Source organism: Equus caballus, chromosome 30 (genome assembly GCF_041296265.1).
Source record: "Equus caballus isolate H_3958 breed thoroughbred chromosome 30, TB-T2T, whole genome shotgun sequence".
Classification (NCBI taxonomy): domain Eukaryota; kingdom Metazoa; phylum Chordata; class Mammalia; order Perissodactyla; family Equidae; genus Equus; species Equus caballus.
The window spans coordinates 10527140-10549150 of NC_091713.1; positions in this window are offsets into that span (position 1 = coordinate 10527140).

Consider the following 22011-nt stretch of genomic DNA (forward strand, 5'->3'; position numbering starts at 1 on the left):
CAAGGATTGACCATGTTTTGGGAAACAAAGCAAACATCAATAAATACAAGAGAGTTGAAATAATATCAAGCATCTTTTCTGATCATAATGCTATGAAACTAGAAATCAACTACAAGAAAAAAGCAGAGAAAGGTGCAAAAATGTGGTGACTAAACAACACGCTTCTGAACAAACAATGGATCATTGAAGAAATTGAAGAAATCAAATATTATCTGGAGACAAATGAAAATGAGAACATGACATACCAAATCATTTGGGATGCAGCAAAAGCAGTCCTAAGAGGGAAATTCATCGCAATACAGGCTCACCTCACTAAACAAGAAAAAGCTCACGTAAGCAACCTCAAACGACACCTAACAGAACTAGAAAAAGAAGAACAAACAAGGCCCAGAGTCAGTAGAAGGAGGGAAATAATAAAAATAAGAGCAGAAATAAACGATATTGAAACAAAAAAGACAATAGAAAGGATCAATGAAACAAAGAGTTGGTTCTTCGAAAGAATTAACAAAATTGACAAACCTTTAGCCAGACTCACCAAGAAAAGAAGAGAGAAATTGCAAACAAATAAAATTAGGAATGAGAGAGGAGAAATCACAACAGATACCAATGAAATACAAGAGATCATAAGAGAATACTATGAAAAACTATATGCCAACAAATTGAACAACCTGGAAGAAATGGACAAATTCCTAGACTCCTACAATCTCCCCAGACTGAATCAGGAAGAAATGGAGAATCTGAATAGGCCAATCAAAAGTAAGGAAATAGAAACAGCAATCAAAAACCTCCCCAAAAATAAGAGTCCAGGACTGGATGGCTTCTCTGGAGAATTCTACCAAACATTCAAAGAAGACTTAATACCTATTCTTCTCAAACTGTTCCAGAAAATTGAGAAAGATGGAGTACTCCCTAACACATTCTATGAAGCCAACATCACTCTGATCTCCAAACCTGACAAGGACAACACAAAGAAGGACAACTACAGGCCGATATCAATGATGAACATAGATGCAAAAATCCTCAACAAAATTTTGGCAAACCGAATACAGCAATACATCAAAAAGATTATACACCATGATCAAGTGGGATTTATACCAGGGACACAGGGATGGTTCAACATCCACAAGTCAATCAACGTGATACACTACATCAACAAAATGAAAAACAAAAACCACATGATCATCTCAATAGATGCAGAGAAAGCATTCGACAAGATCCAACACCCATTTATGATAAAAACACTCAATAAAATGGGTATGGAAGGAAAGTACCTCAACATAATAAAGGCCATATATGACAGACCCACAGCCAACATCATACTCAATGGACAAAAACTGAAAGCCATCCCTCTGAGGACAGGAACAAGACAAGGGTGCCCACTTTCACCACTCCTATTCAACATAGTACTGGAGGTGCTGGCCAGAGCAATTCGGCAGGAAAAAGAAATAAAAGGAATCCAAATAGGTAACGAAGAAGTAAAACTCTCGCTGTTTGCAGACGACATGATCTTATATATAGAAAACCCCAAAGAATCCATAGAAAAACTATTAGAAATAATCAACAACTACAGCAAAGTAGCAGGGTATAAAATTAACGTGCATAAATCAGTAGCATTTCTATACACTAACAATGAACTAACAGAAAAAGAACTCAAGAACTCAATCCCATTCACAATCGCAACGAAAAGAATAAAATACCTTGGGATAAACTTAACCAAGGAAGTGAAGGATCTATACAATGAAAACTACAAGACTTTCTTGAAAGAAATTGACGATGACATAAAGAGATGGAAAGACATTCCATGCACATGGATTGGAAGAATAAACATAGTTAAAATGTCCATACTACCTAAAGCAATCTACAGATTCAATGCTATCCCAATCAGAATCCCAAGAACATTCTTCACAGAAATTGAACAAACAATCCTAAAATTCCTATGGGGCAACAAAAGACCGCGAATTGCTAAAGCAATCCTGAGCAAGAAAAACAAAGCCGGCGGAATCACAATCCCTGATTTGAAAACATACTACAAAGCTACAGTGATCAAAACAGCATGGTACTGGTACAAAAACAGGTCCACAGATCAATGGAACAGAATTGAAAGCCCAGAGATAAAACCACACATCTATGGACAGCTAATCTTCGACAAAGGAGCAGAGGGCCTACAATGGAGAAAAGAAAGTCTCTTCAACAAATGGTGCTGGGAAAACTTGACAGCCACATGCAAAAGATTGAAAATTGACCATTCTTTTTCACCACACACCAAAATAAACTCAAAATGGATCAAAGACCTAAAGATTAGGCCTGAGACAGTAAGTCTTTTGGAAGAGAATATAGGCAGTACACTCTTTGACATCAGTTTCAAAAGAATCTTTTCGGACACTATAACTCCTCAGTTGAGGGAAACAATAGAAAGAATAAACAAATGGGACTTCATCAGACTAAAGAGCTTCTTCAAGGCAAGGGAAAACAGGATTGAAACAAAAAAACAGCTCACTAATTGGTAAAAAATATTTACAAGCCACTTATCCAACAAAGGGTTAATCTCCATAATATACAAAGAACTCACACTGCTTAACAACAAAAAAACAAACAACCCAATCAAAAAATGGGCAGAGGACATGAACAGACATTTCTCAAAAGAAGATATGAATATGACCAATAGACACATGAAAAGATGTTCATCATCGCTAATCATCAGGGAAATGGAAATCAAAACTACACTAAGATATCACCTTACACCCGTTAGATTGGCAAAAACATCCAAAACCAAGAGCGACAAATGTTGGAGAGGTTGTGGAGAAAAAGGAACCCTCATACACTGTTGGTGGGAATGCAAACTGGTACAGCCACTATGGAAAACAGTATGGAGATTTCTCAAAAAGTTAAAAATAGAAATACCCTATGACCCAGCCATCCCATTACTGGGTATCTATCCTAAGAACCTGAAATCAGAAATCTCAAGAGTCCGTTGCACCCCTATGTTCATCGCAGCATTATTTACAATAGCCAAGACATGGAACCAACCTACATGCCCAGAAACTGATGATTGGATAAAGAAGATGTGGTGTATATACACAATGGAATACTACTCAGCCATTAAAATAGACAAAATTGGCCCATTCACAACAACGTGGATGGACCTCGAGGGTATTATGTTAAGCGAAATAAGCCAGTCAGAGAAAGACGAACTCTATATGACTCCACTCATAGGTGGAAGTTAGTATATTGACAAGAAGATCTGATTGGTGGTTACCAGGGAAAAGGGGGGGTGGGGGGAGGGCACAAAGGGGGAAGTGGTGTACCCACAACATGACTAACAAAAATGTACAACTGAAATCTCACAAGGTTGTAATCTATTATAACATTAATAAAAAAAAACTCATAAGGATGCTCACAGATATTGGGAGATGACGGGATGAACACAGTGAGCTCATCAACAAAGAATGGCAAAATGTAAAAAAGAATCAATCAGAAATGAAGAATACAATACTGGAAATGAAAAATTCACTAGAGGGACTCAATAACAGAGTAGATGATACAGAAGAATGGATAAGCTAGCTGGATGAAAGACTAGAGGAAATCACCCAAGCTGACCAGTAAAAAGAAAAAAAAATCTGACAGAATGAGAGCAGTCTAAGGGAACTCGGTGACAATATCAAGTACACTAACATTCATATTATAGGTGTCCCAGAAGGAGAAGAGAGAGACAAAGGGGCAAAAAATTTATTTGTAGAAGTAATAGAGGAAAATTTTCCTAACCTGAGGAAGGAAACAGACATCCAAGTACAGGAAGCACAGAGAGCTCCAAACAAGATAAGCCCAAAGAGACCCACACCAAGACACATTATAATTATAATGTCCAAAATTAAAGATAAAGAGAGAATTCTAAAAGTGGCAAGAGAAAGGCAACAAGTGACATACAACAGAAAGCCTGTAACGCTATCAGCAGACTTCTCAGCCAAAACCATACAGGCAAGAAGAGAATGGCATGACATATTTAAAGTGCTAATAGCAAAAAACCTACAGCCAAGAATACTCTATCCATCAAGGTTGTCATTCAGAATGGAAGGAGAGATAAAGAGCTTCCCAGACAAGCAAAATTTAAAGGAGTTTATCACCAAGAAACCACTTCTACAACAAATGATGAAGGGATTTATTTAATTGCAAATGCAATGACCACAAATAGGGATAAAAAAATTATCAACACCCCCACACACTGAAAAACCAGGCAGAAAAATCACTGGTAAAGGTAAAAATATAGTAAAGGTAGCAGGTCAACCACCTGTGAAGACAATATGAAGGTTAAAAGACAAAAGTACCAAAGTTACCTATTTCAATGATAAGAGGGTAATGGGTACACACACACACACACAAAAGAGATTAGATATGATTTCAAAAACATAAAATGTGTGAGGAGGGGAGTGAAAAAGTAGAATTTTTAGAAAGAGGTCAAGCTAAAGAGTCTATCAACTCAATATAGACTGTTATATACATAGAATATTATATAGGATACTCATGGTAATCACAGATCAGAAACCTATAATAAGTAAGCAAATAAGTAAGACAAAAGAAATAAAACATATTACTAAAGAAATCCATCAAACCACAAGGGAAGAAAACAAGAGAAAAAGAAAGAAACAGAGAAGACCTACTAAAACATCCAGAAAAAAAGTAACAAAATGGCAATAAATACATATTTATCAATAGTTACTTTAAATGTCAATGGACTAAATGCCCAAATAAAAGGCAGAGGGTGGTCAATTGGATAAAAAAACAAGACCCATATATATGCTGCATACAAGAGACACACTTCAGACCTAAAGACACTCACAAACTGAAAGTGAAAGGATGGAAAAAGATATTCCCTGCTAATGGCAAAGAAAAGAAAGTGGGGGTAGCAATACGTATATCAGACAAAATAGACTCTAACACAAAAACTGTAATAAGAGTCAAAGATGGGCATTACGTAATGATAAAGGGAACAAGCAGATATAACATTTGTAAATATCTATGCACCCAATATAGGAGCACCTAAATATATAAAGCAATTATTAACAGACATAAAAGGAGAAATAGACAGTAACACAATAATAGTAGGGAAATTTAACACTCTACTTACACCAATGGATAGATCATCCAAACAGAAGATCAATAAGGAAACACTGGCCTTAAATGACATATTACACCAAGATGGACTTAGTGGATATATATAGAACATTCCATCCAAAAACCACAGAATACACATTCTTTTCAAATGCACAAGGAACATTCCCCAGGATTGATCACATATTAGGCCACAAAACAAGTCTCAATAAATTTAAGAAGATTGAAATAATACCATGCATCTTTTCTGACCACAAAGGCATGCAACTAGAAGTCAACTACAGGAAGAAAATCAGAAAAGCTACAAAAATGTGGAGATTAAATAAAATGCTACTGAACAACAATTGGGTCAATGAAGAAATCAAAGGAGAAATAAAAAAATTCCTGGAGACAAAAGAAAATGAAAATACGACATGCCAAAATCTATGGATACAGCAAAAGAAGTTCTAAGAGGGATGTTTATAGCAATTCAGGCCTACCTCAACAAAGAAGAAAAATCCAAAATAAACAATTTAACAATGCATCTAAAGGTGCTGGAAAAAGAAGAACAAAGAAAGCCCAAAATCAGCAGAAGGAAGGAAATAATAAAAATCGAGCAGAAATAAATGAAATAGACACTAAAAGAACAATAGAAAAAATTAATGAAACCAAGAGCTGGTTCTGTGAAAAGATAAACAAAATTGACAAACCCTTAGCTAGACTCACCAAGAAAAAAAGAGAGAAGGCTCAAATAAATAAAATCAGAAATGAAAGAGGAGAGATTACAATGGACTCCTCAGAAATACAAAAGATAATAAGAGAATACTATGAAAAGCTATACACCAACAAATGGGATAATATAGAAGAAATGGATAAATTCTTAAAACATACAACCTTCCAAAACTGGACCAAAAAGAAGTAGAGAATTTTAATAGACCAATCACCAGTAAGGAGATCAAAACAGCAATCAAAAACCTCCCCAGAAATAAAAGTCCAGGACCAGATGGCTTCCCTGGTGAATTCTACCAAACATTCAAAGAAGACTTAATACCTATCCTTCTCAAACTCTTCCAAAAAACTAAAGAGGAGGGGAGGCTTCCTAACTCCTTCTACAAAGCCAACATTATCCTGATACCAAAACCAGACAAGGACAACACAAAAAAAGACAATTACAGGCCAATATCACTGATGAACATCGATGCAAATATCCTCAACAAAATACTAGAAATCGAGTACAATAATACTTTAAAAAGATCACACATCATGACCAAGTGGGTTTCACTCCAGGCATGCAGGGATAGTTCAACATCAGCAAATCTATCAATGTAATACACCAGATTAACAAAATGATGAATAAAAATCACCTGATCATTTCAATAGATGTGGAGAAAGCATTTGACAAGGTACAGCATCCATTTATGATAAAAAATCTAAAATAAAATGGATATAGAAGGAAAATGCCTCAATATAATAAAGGCCATATATCACAAACCTATGGCAAATATAATTCTCAATGGAGAAAAGCTGAAAGCTATCCCTCTAAGAACAGGAACCAAAGATGCCCACTGTCACCACTCTTATTTAACACAGTGTTGGAAGTCCTAGCCAGAGCAATCAGGCAAGAAAAAGAAATAAAAGGGATCCAAATTGGAAAAGAAGAAGTGAAACTGTCACTATTTGCAGATGACATGACTTTATATATAGAAAACCCTAAAGAATCCACTAAAAAACTTTCAGAAACAACAAATGAATACAGTCAAGTCACAGGATACAAAATCAACATACAAAAATCGTTTGCGTTTCTGTACACTAACAACAAAGCAGCAGAAAGAGAATTTAAGACTATAATCCCATTTACAATTGCAACTAAAAGAATAAAATACCTAGGAATAAACTTAACCAAAGAGGTGAAAGATCTGTACACCGAAAACTATAAAATATTGTTGAAAGAAATCAAAGAGGACACCAAGAAATGGAAAGATATTCCCTGCTCTTGGATTGGAAGATCTAACATTGTTAAAATGTCCATACTTCCTAAAGCAATCTATAGATTCAATGCAATCCCTATCAAACTTCCAACAACATTTTTTACAGAAATAGAACAAAGAATCCTAAAATTTAGATGAATCAACAAAAGACCCCAAATAGTCAAAGGATTCCTGAGAAAAAAGAACTAAGCTGGAGGTATCACACTCCCTGATTTCAAAATATACTACAAAGCTATAGTAACCAAAACAGCATGGTACTGGCACAAAAACAGACACACAGATGAATGGAACAGACTCGAGAGCCCAGAAGTAAACCCACACATTTATGGACAGTTAATATTTGACACAGAAACCTAGAGCATACAGTGGAGAAAGGAGAGTCTCTTCAATAAATGGTGTTGGGAAAACTGGACAGCCACATGCAAAAGAATGAAAGTAGACCATTACCTTACACCATGCACAAAAATCAACTCAAAATGGATTAAAGACTTGAATGTAAGACCTGAAACCATGAAACTTCTAGAAGAAAACATAGGCAGTACACTCTTTGACATCGGTCTTAGCAGCATATTTTCAAGTACCATGTCTGACCAGGCAAGGCAAACAAAATAATAAATGGACAAATAGGACTACATCAAACTAAAAAGCTTCTACACAGCAGAGGAAACCATCAACAAAATGAAAAGAACCTAGCAATTGGGAGAACATATTTGCAAACCATATATCAGATAAGGGGTTAATATCCAAAATATACAAAAAACTCTTACAGCTCAACAACAACAAAAAAAACCCAACAACCCAATTAAAAAATGGGCAAAAGATCTGAACAGAGATTTCTCCAAATAAGATATATGGATGGCCAACAGGCATATGAAAAGATGTTCAACATCATTAGCTATCAGGGAAATGCAAATCAAAACTACAATGAGATATCACCTCACTCTGGCCATAATGGCTATAATTAACAAGACCAGAAACAAGTGTTGGAGAGGATGTGGAGAGAAGGGAACCCTCGTACACTGCTGGTGGGAGTGCAAACTGGTGCAGCCACCATGGAAATCAGTAGGGAGTATCCTCAGAAAATTAAAAATAGATCTACCATATGATCCAGCTATTCCACTGCTGGGTATTTATCCAAAGAACTTGAAAACACAAATGCAGAAAGATACATGCATCCCTATGTTCATTGCAGCATTATTCACAATAGCCAAGACTTGGAAGCAACCTAGGTGTCCATCAAAGTACGATGGATAAAGAAGATGTGGTATATATACGTAATGGAATACTACTCAGCAATAAGAAATGATGAAATCCATCCATTTGTGACAACATGGATGGACCTTGAGGGTATTATGCTAAGTGAAATAAGTCAGAGGGAGAAAGCCAAATACCGTATGATCTCACGCATAAGTAGAAGATGAAAACAATGACAAACAAACACATAGCAACAGAGGTTGGATTGGTGGTTACCATAGCGGAAAGGAGGGGGAGGGCAAGAGGGGTGATTAGGCTCACATGTTTGGTGACAGACTATAATTAGTTTTGGGGTGGTGAACATGTTGTAATCTAAACAGAATGCGAAATATATTACGACGTACACCTGAAAGCTATATAATGTTATAATCCAATGTTACGGCAATAAAAAAATAATTTTGATAAATTCTTCAAAAAAAGAATTAATACCAATTCTTCTCAAACTCTTCCAAAAAATAGAAAAGGAGGTAATACTTCTAAACTCTTTTTACAAGGCCAGTATTAACCTGATACCAAAACCAGACAAAGACATCACAAGAAAAAAAATTTCAGGCCAATATCTCTGATGAACATAGATGCAAAAATTCTTAACAAAATATTAACAAACCAAATTCAATAATACACTGAAAGGATCATACACCATGATCAAGTGGGATTTATTCTGGGAATGTAAGGATGGTCAATATCCACAAATCAATCAATGTGATACACTGCATTCACAAAAGGAAGGATAAAAATCCTATGATCATCTCAATAGACGCAGAAAAAGCATTTGAGAAAATTCAATGTCCATTCATGATAAAAACTCTAAACAAAGTGAGTATAGAGGGAACATACCTCAACACGATAAAGGCCATATATGTCAAGCCCACAGCTAACATCACACTCAACAGTGAAATGCTGAAAACGTTTCCTCTAAGATCAGGAACAAGACAACAATGCCCACTCTCACCACTTTTATTCAACATCATACTGGAAGTCCCAGTCAGAGCAATTAGACACGAAAAAGAAATAAAAGTCATCCAGAGTGGAAATGAAGAAGTAAAATTGTCTCTATTTGCAGAAGATGTGATATTTTTAATAGAAAACCCCAAAGATGACATCAAAAAACTTGTTAGAACTGATAAACAAATTCAATAAATTTTCAGGATACAAAACCAATATACAAAAATCAGTTGTGTTTCTATACACTAATAAAGAACTGTCAGAAAGAAAAATTAAGAAAACATTTACAATTGTTTATAATTACCATTGAAACATTTATAGTTGCATCCAAAAGAATGAAATAGCTCGGAATAAATTTAACCAAGGAGGTGAAAGTTGTGTGCATTGAAAACTATAAAACATTGATGAAAGAAATTGAAGATGACACAAATAAATAGAAAGATATTTTGTTCTTATAGATTGGAGGAATTAATATTGTTAAAATGTCCTTATTACCCAAAGCAATCTACAGATTCAATGCAATCTCTATCAAAATTCCAATAACATTTTTCATAGAAATGGAAAAAATAATCCTAGTATTTGTTTGGAACCACGAAAGACCCTGAACAGCCAAAGCAACCTGTGAGGGAAGAACACAGCTAGAGACATTACACTTCCTGATTTCAAACTATATTATAAAGTTATACTAATCAAAGCAGTATGGTATTGGCATAAAAACAGACACATAGAGCAATGGAACAGCATAGAGAGCCCAGGAGTGACAGACCATGCCTATATGGTCAATTAATTTACAACAAAAGAGCCAAGAATATACAATGGGGGAAAGACAATATCTTCAATAAACGGTATTGCAAAAAGTGGATAGCCACATGCAAAATAAATGAAACTGGATCACTAGCTTCTACCATACACAAAAACTAACTCAATATGGGTTAAAGACTTGAATGTAAGACCTAAAAACATAAAAGTTCTAGAAGAAAACATGGTGGTAACTCCTTGACATCAGCATTGGCGATGATTTTTTGGATTTGACCCCAAAAGCAAAGGCAGCAAAAGCAAAAATAAACAAGTGGAACTACAGCAAACTAGAAAGATTCTGCAGAAAAGAAAACCGCCAACAAAATGAAGGGCAACCTACTGAACGGGAAAAAATATTTGCAAATGATGTATCTGGTAAAGGATTAATATCCAAAAAATATAAAGAGGGGCCTGCCCGGTGACACAGTGGTTAAGTTCATGCATTCCGCTTCAGCAGCCCAGGGTTCACCAGTTTGGATCCCGGGCGCAGACCTATGTACCGCTTATCAGACCATGATGTGTCGGGCATCCCACATATAAAGTAGAGGAAGATGGGCATGGATATTAGCTCAGGGCCAATCTTCCTTAGCAAAGAGAGGAGGATTGGCAGTGGATGTTAGCTCAGGGCTGATCTCCCTCAAAAAAAAAAAAACAATATATATAAAGAACTCATACAACTCAATAGCAAAAAAACCCCCCATCTGATTAAAATAATGGGCTGAAGATCTAAAAAGACATTTTTCCAAAGAAGACATACAGATGGCCCACAGGTACATGAAAAGATGTTCAACATCACTAATCCTCAGGGAAATGCAAATCAAAACCCAATGAGATATCACCTCACACCCATTAGAATGGCTATTATCAAAAAGACAAGTGGTAACAAATATTGGTGAGAATGTGGAGAAAAGGGATCGCTTGTGCACTGTTGGTGGGAATGTAAATTAGTATAGCCACTATGGAAAACAGTGTAAAGATGCTTCAAAAAATTAAAAATAGAACTACCATATAATCCAGCAATCCCACTTCTAGGTATACATCCAAAGGAAAACAGAATATGGAAGAAATACCTGTGCTCCCCTGTTCACTGCAGCATTATTCACAATAGCCAAGGTACGGAAGCAGCCTAAGTGCTTATATATACACACAACTGAGCATCTGTCAGCCATGAGAAATAAGAAAATCCTGCCTTTTGCAACAACACAGATACACCTTATGGGGATTATGTTAAGTGAAATCAGCCAGACGGAAAAAGACAAATACTGCATGGCGTCACTTATATGTGGAATCTTAAAAAACATCAAACTTAAGGAAAAAGAGAATGGTTTCTAGGGGCTGAGGGGTTGGGTAAATAGGGAGAGGTTGGTAAAAGAGTACAAACTTTCAGCCACAAGATGAATAAGATCTGAAGATCTTCTTGGCAGCCCAGGGTTCGCCGGTTCGGATCCCAGGTGTGGACGTGGCACCGCTTGGCAAAAGCCATGCTGTGGTAGGTGTCCCACATATAAAGTAGAGGAAGATGGTCACAGATGTTAGCTCAGGGCCAGTCTTCCTCAGCAAAAAGAGGAGGATTGGCAGTAGTTAGCTCAGGGCTAATCTTCCTAAAAAAAAAAAGATCTGAAGATCTAATGTATAACATGGTGACTATAGTTGCTAATGCTGTATTGTATAATTGAAATTTGTTAAAAGAATAGAACTTAAATATTATCACCAAAAAAAAAAAGACAAATAAATGAGGTGATGGATGTGATAATTATCTAGATGGGAGAAATCCTTTAACAATGTACATGGAAATCAAATCATCACGATACACACTTTAAGTATCTTACAGCTTTGTCAATTATACCTCAATAAAGCTAACATACATTTCCCTAACACACACATTTTCTCAGGTTCTCACTTGGAGGATCAAAAAATAACAATGAGCCCACTACCACTTTTTCCCATAGCTTTGTAAATTAAGTTAAGATTATGTTTGGCTGCATAAATACAAATAACACAAACCTAAATGAGTTAGAAGTGTATTTCTCTCTCACACGAGACAAATCCTGACGTAGGCAGTTCAGTCTGGTATGGTGGCTCCACAGCCAGGGATGGCTAGTCAACAAATACTTATGGTGTTGTTTCATCATCCTCAGCACATCATTTCCAGCCTCAAGGTCACCTCATTGTTTAAGATGGCTACTGGAGCACCAGCCATCATGCCTACATCTTGGGACAAAAGCGCACTTTTCCTAGGTAAGTCAGTTCTCTTTAAGTGGCCTTCCTGGAACGCACACACATCACTTATTCTTAGATCTCCTTATCACAACTTAATGAAATGGCTTCACCTTGATGCAAGGGGGGCTGAAATACATGTTTTCTAAAGGAGTACACTGCTGTATGAATAAAAATTGTAGACCTATTTTGAAGACCACAGGAACGGATATTGAATGGGAAATAGAGGCCTCTACTACAATGATGAAGAAACGAAGTTGGATTGATAGCTGCTTCTGGACCAGACACTGAAGACACTTGGGATGGATTTTCACAGTTTAGTGGATGTTGCAGGAGCACAGGCTCCTTCAGCATCCCACGTGTGCTCTCTTTCGAGTTTGGTTTATTAGAAAGAGCATGGGACAGGGATGGAGAAGCCTTCAGTTTCCATTTGGCCTCCATTCATCACAAATGAGGTGTCTTGGGTATGTCACAGGCCCTCTGAGTATATTTTCTGAATTGAAAATTGAGAATTTTGTATGATACGTGCCCTACCTGTTTCCCAGGGTTGATATAAAGCTCAAAAATGCAATAAGTTAACATTATCCAAGATTCACTATATTCCAGTCTATGGGCTAAATGTTTTACACACAATATTGAATTTCGTTGAGAACTTGGATTCACACTCAAGATTTTACTAAATATTTATTATGTCTAATATGCTAAAAATATTTGGATTCAGTGGTAAATAAGATGGACAGTGTCCCTGACCTCCTGGAATCACATTCTGTCAGAGAGTCAGACATTAAACAATACGCTTTACAGAATTAGTTGCTTCATGGCAAGTACTGTATGTGCCGTGAAGGCAAAGTACAGGGTCCTATGAGGGCTAAAGAGCAGGATGTGACTTACTGTGGAGGGAAGGGGAGGCAGAAATGTTCTCAATTGCTCATTCCTCCTGTTTCCCCAAGTGTGTACATATACACATCCTTCTTTACAGAAAGAAGACAATTGAGCCAAGATTTTTGTAGTCTGTAGTTAAACTGTAATTATTTTTATTGACAATCTGAAATTCTTCATTCCTGTTCAATCCTGTTCTGCCACAACTCCACTGAAGTTGAACTAATAGACTATCTAAGAAATAACACCTTGTACCATTTCCCCATACAGTAGGCAGGCTGTGATACTTGCTGTCACTTTGTAAATTTGGACCAAGGTTCTCAATTCTCTCTCTTACTCATGAGGCCAGGAAATGCCTTTGTCAGGAAATACACTAGAGTTGCCAGTTGGTAATTTTCCTTATCAGCAAACCTCCATGGTTGACTTGCACAAAATTACCGTCTCAGCCAAGAAAGGATGGTAAAAAGGAATTGAAGCCAAGTGGGAAGGCAAGCAAAATATCAACATTCTTTATTTGCTGATGGTGTTATTGCCAGATTTGAGAGAAAATAACTTACCTTGAACTTTTTCTGAGGATTAAAAGCTTCTCTAGGGCATGCACAGGCTCTGGAAGTGATTTTCAAGATCTTTAAGACACTTGGTACCAAACCTTTCAAGTGGGTTTTCCCCATTCTTCAATATCTAACATCAAAAAAATTATATATCTGATTTTACCTTTTTCAGAGGTAAAGGTGTTATCTTAATAGTGCCTTTCAGCTCCTTAACAAACAGATCTGTGTCAGTGGCAAACTAGAGAATAGCCAATAAAAGAGCTTTAACTTGAGAACTTGAATGTTATCACTGGCAACAAACACTGTCAGTTGTTTTCCTTGAAGTCCCTAGCGTACTTCATTTATTTTTAAGAAAATGTCTGTAAATACCCAAGTCTGAACAACCATAGTTTGCCTGTTGTCTGTCAGTTGTTCTTTCAAGTAAAAATATTATTCAGTGAGGAAAGTGGGTAGGTCAGGTCACAATTCAAGCAATTGCACTTGTGTGTTTCCACAAGACAACTATGACGTTTCAGTATGCAGGAGAAGTAGTGTATGTGTAGTTCCCATTTCATCATGCAGAAAATTAAAAATACATCGTTTCATGAGTTGATAAAATTAATTTTTACGGCTTCTTTATGGATACTCTTAAGGAAAACTGACCTTCTTTTCTTCTGATAGTGCAAGGTAGTGAAGAATGCAATGGCTACCGTCTAGTTTGGTGCCTCTGCCTTGATTCATGCAAAGACACCAGCAGTTTTACCTATCATTGTTTTTGCAAACATCAGCACAGTGGAAAAGGCAAATACTATTTTGGTGTTATTATGAAAATAGTTTTGACCTCACAGACCTCCTGAAGGATTGTAGAGTCACCAGGTATCCATGAACCACACTTTGAGAACTGCTGTTCTAAGATGTAAATTGTTTCCGTCTGTTTTAGAAATTCAGTCTCATTCCTATTCTTCTAGGATAATTAGATGCTTTTGGATTTTGATTACATATATTTGCCAAACACAAAATTCCTAGGAATTCTAGATACTTTGTCTTTCCATATAAATTTTAGAATCAGCGTGTTGATATCTGCAATAAATCCCTCTAGAATTTTGATCGGAATTGCACAATATCTGTAGACCAATGTGAGGAGAATGTAAATCTTCCAATTATTTCATGGTTTATGTCTCTACTTATGTATTTAGGTGTTCATTGTTTCCTATCATTATTGTTTTGTAGTTTTCAGTATAAAAATCCTCTCCGTATTTTGTTAGATTTATACCTAAGTTGTTGTTCTTGTTGCTGCTGGGCCTTCTTCTCCTCCTCCTCCTCTGTTTTGGTGCTATGAAAATGGTATTTAAATTTATTTTTCAAATTCCTATCGTTCATTATTGGTAAATAGGAATGCAATTGACTTTTCTGTATTGATGTTGCACCCTGTGACCTTGCTGACTCTAGGATCATTTTGTGAATTCCTTGGGATTTTCTACATAGACAAATATTTCGTGAATAGAGATAATTTTGTTTCTTTCTTTCCAATCTGCATGCCTTTTATTTTCAATCTTGCCTTGCTGCATTTCCACTATGATGATGAACAGCAGTGGTGAGAAAGGATACTTTTGCCTTGTTTCTGATCTTAGGGTGAAAGCATTCAGTCTGTAGTTTTCAAAGACAATAAATCTTTTTCTGGTTTTGGTGTCAAGGTAACACTGACCTCATAAAGTGATTGGAATGTTCCATCTTCTAAATTCTGGAAGAGATTATGTAGAAATGGTATTGTTTTTTCTTAAACATTTGGTAGAATTTATCAGTGAAAGCAATTGGGCCTAGAATTTTATTTGTTAGTAATTTTAAATCACAAATTCATTTATAAAAATAGATTTAGGACAGTTCACATGTTTATTTCCTTTTGAGTGAGTTTTGGTAGTTTTTGTCTTTCTAGGAATTGGTCCATTTCATCCAAGTTGTTGAATTTATGGGTGTAGACTTGTTAGTAGCATTCCCTTATTTTCCTTTAAATGTCAGGGGTTCTGTAGCAGTGTTCCCTTTTTCATTCCAAATATTTGGGGATTTTCCAGATCTCTTTCCAATATTAATTTATTGTTTAATTCTATTTTGGTCTGAGACCATACTTTCCATAGCTTTAATTTTGTTAAGGTTTATGAGTCAAAACATGGTCAATCTTGTGAATGTTTCATGTGTGCTTGAGGAGAGTATGTACCCTGCTGTAGTTGGGTAGATTGTTCTATAAATGTCGAACAGGTCAAGCTGGTTGATAATACTGCTCAAGTCTTCTTTAGCCTTACTGATTTTATGTCAATTTGTTCTGTCAGTTACTGAGGGAAGTGTATAAACTCTCCAAGTATAATTGTGAATTTCACAATTTACCTTCAGTCCTATCAGTTTTTGCTTTATGTATTTTGATGCTCCTTTGTTAGGTGCATATGCATTTAGTATCGATATGTTTGTTTGTGGGGTTTTTTTTGGAGAATTGAGCTCTTTGCTATTGTGTAATGTTGCTCTTTATCCCTAATAATATTTCTTGCTCTGAAGTCTACTTTTTCTGGTATTTATATAGTTACCTCAACTTTATTTGATTAGGGTTTTTATGGTATATCTTTTTCCTTCCTTTTACTTAACCTATCTATGTCTTTATATTTTAAGTGAGTTTCTTATAGACAGCATACAGTTAAGTCATGCTTTTAAAAAAAATCCAATATGACAATCTTTTAGTTGGTATCTTTTAATTGTTGTTTTTAGACTATTTATATTTAATGCAATTATTTATATGGTTGGATTATGAAATCTACCATCTTACTAGATTTCTTATATTTGGTCTTTTATGTATTTTTATCCTTTTCTTAAGTTAACTGACCATTCTTTAAGATTACATTTAAAAAAAGAGAAAGTGTTATTTATATTTCTCTTTAAAATATCTTCAGTGTTTGCCATAGAATTTACAATTTACATCTTTAATTACAGAATCTACTTTTAAATATTGTTGTACTGCTTCATGTGTAGCTTAAGGACTCTACAAAAGTATATTCCCATTTTCTCTCTCCCATCCTATGTGGCATTTTTGTCATACATTTCACTTTTATATATGGTATAAAAACAATAGATTGCTACTATTCTTGTTTTAGACAATCAGTTATCTTTTGGAGCAATTAAAAGTATGAAAGTCAATTTTATTTTTACATTAATTTGTCTTATTGCTGACAGTTTTTATTTCTTTGTGTAAATACAAATTTCCATCTGGTATCATTTGCCTGAAGAACTTTTTTCAACATTTTTTTCTTTTTTTGTGTGTGGCGCAGGTCTGATGGCAATGGGTTTTCTCAATTTTTATTTGCCTGAAGAAAAAATTTTTATTTCTCACTTATTTTTTAGAGATAATTTTCATTCATGTAGAATTCTGGGTTGATAGGTTATTTTTTCCTTTTGGCACTTTAAAGATGCTGCTCTGTTGTCTTGTGGTTTGCACAGTTTCAGACAAGACTTGTTGTAATTCTTGTATTTCTATATTTTTTCTGTATTTTTTATATATATATAATATATATAAATATATATATATTTTCTATATATTTCTATGTAATGGGTCTTTCTTTTTTCTTTGCTTGTTTTCAAGATTTTATCTTTGGGGCCGGCCCTATGGCCAAGTGGTTAAGTTCACGTGCTCTGCTTCGGCGGCCTAGGGTTTCACTGGTTCAGATCCTGGAGGTGGACATGGCACCACTCATCAGGCCACGTTAAGGCTGCATCCCACATGCCACAACTAGAAGGACCCAAAACTAAAAATACACAACTATGTGCTGGGGGGGATTTGGGGAGATAAAAGTAGGGGGTGAAAAAAGAAGATATATTCCCTTTAAAAAAAAAGATTTTATCTTTATCTTTGGTTTTTAGTACTTTGAATATGATGTGTGTAGGTGTTTTTAAAATATATATATTTATCTTTGTGTTCTCTGAGCTTCTTGGATCTGTAGTTTGGCGTCTGCCATTATTTTTAGTTTTGCTAATAATTCTAGCTTTCTTCTTCTTACCAGCATCTAGCTGTGTCTGCCCCAAGTAAGCCAGTACACATGTTCCATCCCTTCCTGAAAGGACTCATCTCTTTTTATAGTTCAGGTACTTGGTTGTCTTGTAACCTAGGGTTCCTGATTGATTTAAGTCATGAACTTACAGTTTGTCAGGCTCTTGGTTTTACTTTTGTTGTAAGGATGAGAGCAGCATTCTTTCCAGTTCTCTACATCCCAAGCAGAACTCCTAAGTCCCCTAATCCAGGAAACTAATTTTGCAGAGAAATAAGTAATACAATGAGCTGATGCATGCAGGTTTTGTGAATCTTACCATGTATCTATTTCCTATAAGCAATTGGCTTTAGTGCAAATACATGACTTATTGAAATCTCAGTAAACACTGGCCAAGAGACTGTTTTTAAGGTTGGGGAACAGGTTTAGTATGCTCAGTTTCAATAGCTGATATGTTGTCTGATTTCTCCCATAGTCCTAATATAAGGGTTGCCCAACCAAAGGGTAAAAGTAAATTATAGAGGCCCCTCATACTATTTCTGAAAAACTTAGTTCCTTTTTCTCTGCAACTTGGAACTCTGCTGATTTAGAGGTCTTAGTTTCTAAGGGATAAATGCTGTCACAGTGGGCTGTCACAAATATTCCATAAGTTCAATGTTGAATACTGCTACCTGTCCATTTAGGGCTCCTTACGTCACATCATAAATATGGAACAGAGAGGGTTACCATATTAATTGCACTGATTCATCCAAATTGTCAAGAGGAAACAGGGTTGATCATATACAATGGCAGCAAGGAGAATGTGTCCAGAGAAGAAGAGATCGTTTGGGGCAACTCTTGGTGTTACCATGCCTAGAGCAAAAGTTAATTGTAGTATATAGCAACATACAGGCAGGACTATCAAGGATCTCAGAAATTCTGAGAATAAAGTGTTGGATCTCCCTACCAGTACAGAAGCTTGGCCTCTTTTGATACTGGTTGAAGATATGGGAACTTAGCATAGGGAATAGAGAAAGGAAATCATTAAACCAACTACAGCCTTGTGAACAGCTGCGGAAATAGGGATATAACATTGATTTCCATTTTATCTCTTGCTGTGCCATGTATATATTCTAGATTTTTAACTAATTCTACTATTCTTTCTTATCCTTTTCCCCCACTTTTTAAATATAAGGTATGCTGTGATGATTTAATTTGTAACTTAGTTTGTAAGTTACATGATATCAAGATGAATCACAGAATAACTACGTATTTTCCTGGTTAGTAGGGCTCATGAATACAGAATTAGTGGTAGTCATTGGGGTGAGTCACAATCCCTGAGGCTCCAGGTTTGTGGTTAAAAGATAAGTGGCAGAGATCGTAGCTAATGATCAATGTGTGGGAGTGACGTGGGTTACTTTTGGCCAAGGTAGTTTAGAACTGTGTGCTTCTTTCCTCCACCACTGAAATCTTGAAGGTCATGTGTCTAAGGTGATGTAGCCACAAAAGAAGGCTGGACAACCTGCGTCTTACTTTTGGAAGTGAGAAATAAATCTTCATTGTGTTAAATCACTGAGATTTTGAAGATATTTTTTAGCACATATAGCCTTTTCTTTCATGAAGATTGCAGCACTGATGGCTATATATATATACACACACACACATATATATATAAACTTATGTTTTATGATATAACTAGACTCATACTCTTCACAGAGTTTCATATTGACTATTTCCACTTAACTTGATCTTCTTTGGTATTTAAATAAGAAATTGTGAGCAACCCTATTGTGCACTGCTTATTTGCTACCATGTTAACCTAGAAATCTCTTTCTCTGTGCTATGGATTTATATATACATATGTGTGTGTGTGTACTATATGTATATATATATAGCACATACACATATATGTGCTATGGAGATAGATATAGGTATAGATCTCAAGTGCTTTCTTTACTGGCAGCAACGATTTGGAAATCAGAACAAGATAGTACAGCAGATTCTCTCATCGTTATCAAGAAGGCCCATGGTTTCTTAAGCAAAATGCAAGTCATGCTATCCCCTGCCTTAAGTCAGCTTGATTCAAGAGACCAATTCAAATAACCCATAGAAAGACTGAGATGCATTTGACCTGCATATCAATGTGCTCTAAACTGCCTAAGAATAACAGCATATATTTAACATTATAGTTATTTTTGTTAAGATTTTCCGTATACAAAATAAAATGTTGGTTAGAGGCACAATGGCTTTCTTCTAATTAAGTTTTTCTGTAAGAACACACAGCCCTTTTACCCTTCCTGTCTGTTTTCCCTGTAAGAGCTTTAAAACGAGATGAAATTTTTTTGTGTGTCTGTTGAAAGACCAGGAAACTGGTGCTGGTCTAAAACATTTTGCTGGTTACCTCATTTGCAAAATGAGAACAATTGGACCAGAATTGTAATCTCTGAGTTTCTTTTCTGCTCTAAAGTTCTGTGATTCTGCTATTGAAAAAATGCAATTTTCAGAAAGTGTATCCAAGGTTAATTTAATTTGTGGTGACCTTTGTGATCTTGTGAAAGATAACATGAGTGGAGCCATATTAAAAATAGCACCGGAGCAGCCATTTCAGAAGAATTGCCTTGCATGTCTTGTTTTATTTATCTTCCAAACTAGACCAAACCACCAACATTCCAAGAAGTCAGTAAGAACAAGAATATCCTATTTGTAACGACTGATGAAATTGAACTTTGCTGATGACTGAATCACTAACCAGTCAATGAAATACAAGTCTAGCTTTCTAGTTTTTTGGCCAATGTTTGAATCTCAAGCCAATCTATGGACAAACCTAGCCTTACCTCATCTCGCACCCATGAACTCTTCCTTAACACAACTCATCTCCTCTTCCTCTCTTTTTCTCATAAAAACCCTGACCCCGCTCCTGTAATCAGGACATGATTTGGGTTTCTACCTGAATCTCTGTTCCCCGAATTGCAATTCATTGATCCCAAATAAATGCTTTGCCTTTGAAACTGGTTTCTGTTTTTGAAGGTTGACAATCGTTAGATTTTCCAAGTGATGTCATAGAACATATTACCCTCTGGAGAAGAGACGCAGCCATGAGGGTACAGGAGACAGAGTTTGGAGTAACCTCATTTATCTTAATTAATGCTGCCTGGATGCAAATCTATCATTTGGCACTATAGATGCCTTTGAGATCCACTAGACCTGGCTCCTGGGGTGATGGGGAGACTGCTGAAAGGCCTGCTTGACTAGAAACATTTCTTCCCAGCCTTACCCCGGGCTGCATGCATGCTCCTTTCATACTCCATGGCTATCCTCCATTACAGAGGGGAGTGCTCTGTTAAGCTATTAACTTCATTCACAAAGATGACAACAACAAAAACAACAACCAAGGACCTATTATTTGGTCCTGCCCTAAATAAAATTGGCAAGACAGGGAAAGGAGTTGCAGACACTCCTTCCCCCATCATTTTCTCCACTTTTATGATCTGGGATTAAGACTGTCCCTCCAATCAGAAAAAAAGGTCTGACATCCTCATTAGGTTATAAGGAACTTGGTGTACAGTCTCTCAAGAGACAGTTATATTTTAAAATGGACCTAATGGGAAAAGACAGACTCCAACACAAACAACTGAGCCTCTAATGCTGGAATTGCATACATCACAATAGGAAGGGAGGGGCAGGGCCTCCAGCAATCCTCATCTTTTGAAGTAAGGAGACTCTGCCTGACCTGCCTCAGCCCGGCTCTGCTCTTTGGATCTAATCACAGGTAGCTTAATCTCTAAGTAAATTCGTAGATCACCCACTCCTTACAGGCACTTTCTGACATCGCTGAAGATTTCATGTAAGCCGCATGCATTACTAAGCAGATCAGCTCTCAGGGATGAGATTTTTGTGATTCTGAGTTAATGTCTTTTCCCTGGTTTGACTCATGTTTTAATGATCAACAATCATCTTTAGCCTTGGCAAAGAGGCAGATAGTCATCTGTCTTAATAGCTGTTCTCGTTATTCTGGCAAAATCCATCATCCAAGAACAGAGCTCCATTCAAAACCTGGTCACTGTCCTCCCAGGATATCCCTCCCATATAGAACGCTCAAGTCTGGGCACCCTGGCTGGTTCGAGCTGTGAGAAGTCCTTGTTCACAATTTGATATGGAGGACTTCATCATAAAACGGAAATCCTAAGACCCATCAATAGAACTACCCTCTCCTGCTCTTAACTTATGTACGTAAAACCAGAAAAGAACAGAATTTGATTTTAGTTGTCTGATACAAACTCTTTGATATAAATAGACAGCAAATAGGCAACACTT